Here is a 1959-nt window from a genome sequence, read left to right on the forward strand (position 1 = left end):
TGGGATTACAGGCGTGAGCCACTGCATCCAGGCTTTTATGTTTTTTTTAAAGACATTTTTATTTCTCCAAATTTGTTATTCATCAAGAGTGACTGAAATAAAAAATATAATTGAGTCCCATCATCATCATCATGGAAATGACTTTAAGAGAAAACTGAAGCCAGGCGCAGTGGCTCATGCCTGTAATCCCAGCACTTTGGGAGGCCAAGGTGGGCAGATCACGAGGTCAGGAGTTCGAGACCAGTCTGATCAACATTGTGAAACCCTGTCTCTACTAAAAATACAAAATTTAGCCAGGTATGGTGGCGTGCGCCTGTAATCCCAGCTACTCAGGAGGCTGAGGCAGGAGAATCGCTTGAACCTGGAAGGCAGAGGTTGCAGTGAGCCGTGATTGTGCCACTGTACTCTAGCCTGGGTGACAGAATGAGACTCTGTCTCAAAAAAAAAAAAAAGAGAGAGAGAGAGAGAAAACTGGTCAGATGAATATTATTTCTTCCCATTTTCAACCAGTAAACAGTTGCCACTGATAAATTGACAGACAGGAGTCTGTCAAGAATGCCCAACATAAGTTATATAACACAACATGCCTGTTCACAGGGGGAAAAATCCTAGGAAATAATTTATGTATTCTTCTTGATTCCATCATACAAGACAAGCACAAAAGCACCACCCATGCCTCTGAGAGCATTGGACCATACACCCTTGAAAAATGCTTTGCCTCCTTCATCACGAGCAATCTTCCTCCAGCAGTCAAGCGTGCCTGTATACATGACGTCAGTTCCTTTGCGCCGTGATGCATCATCACGCGGCAGCGAACGGCGTCAAATGGATAGAAAGTCAACCCAGCAATGGCAGTGACAGTCTGTGCGATCATCCAGCTGACGACAATGTGAGTGTTCTTGGGATCTGGAAATATTCCCTTTGCAGTGTCATAGATACCGAAGTAGGCAGCTCGGTAGATCATAATCCCCTGCACAGACACGTTAAAGCCTTGGTAAAGGCCCTTAATCCCATCAGATTTGTAGAACTTAACCAGGCAGTCACCAAGGCTTCAGATTCCCTTTCAGGTCCAGCTTTTTTTTTTTTTTTTTTTTTTTTTTGGGAGACAGAGTCTTGCTCTGTTGCCCAGGCTGGAATGCAGTGGTGCGATCTCAGCTCACTGTAACCTCCACCTCCCAGGTTCAAGCGATTCTCTTGCCTCAGCCTCCTGAGTAGCTGGGATTACAGGCATGCACCACCACTCCCGGCTAATTTTGTATTTTTGGTAGAGATGGGGTTTCTCCATGTTGGTCAGGCTGGTCTCACACTCCTGGCTTCAGGTGATCCGCCCACCTCAGCCTCTCAAAGTGCTGGGATTACAGGTGTGAGTCACTGCTCGGCCTCAGCTCCAGCTTTACTAAACCACATCGGCTGCTAGACGGGTACAGGCAAAATTAAGAGGGTACACAAAACACAAGGATGTGGCCCCAGCGGCACCACCTGATGCCAGATTCCCTGCAAAGTAGCCCCATAAGTGGGTCCTTTTGTCCACACCACTCAGGAAGATCTGCTTGTATTTATCTTTGAAGGTGAAATTGAAAACCTGGGTGGGGAAATATCTGATGACATTGGACAGGTTACCACGCCAGAAGGATAGGACTCCCTGCTCCTTGGGAATACGGATCACGCAGTCTATAATGCCCCTGTATTGCTTATCTGCAGTGATCTGCTTGCTGGCATGCTGCACCTGCAGCAGCAGCTTGACCAGCTCGATGGGCGCTACCACTGTCTTGGAGATGGCTGGGGCCACTCCGCCGCCAGGAAGTCCTTGGCGAAGGACACAGCAGCATCTGTCATGTTGAAAGGAAAGGGGAGGCAGGCTGCTTCAGGAAGGGACTGGGCCAGGAACCAGCTTTGACTCCAGGGCTGCTGGGCCTTTTTGGGGTTTTTCTGGAAGCTTCTTTTTTTTTTTTTTTTTTT

General features: G+C 47.7%; 1 pseudogene; it reads right to left on the reverse strand.

Moving 5' to 3' along the window:
* Positions 1-620: 620 nt before the first annotated feature.
* Positions 621-1903, reverse strand: LOC105544412 (annotated as a pseudogene).
* Between the last annotated feature and the right edge of the window lie 56 nt (positions 1904-1959).

The sequence above is a fragment of the Mandrillus leucophaeus genome, unplaced genomic scaffold (assembly GCF_000951045.1).
Source record: "Mandrillus leucophaeus isolate KB7577 unplaced genomic scaffold, Mleu.le_1.0 Scaffold3, whole genome shotgun sequence".
NCBI classification, from domain to species: domain Eukaryota; kingdom Metazoa; phylum Chordata; class Mammalia; order Primates; family Cercopithecidae; genus Mandrillus; species Mandrillus leucophaeus.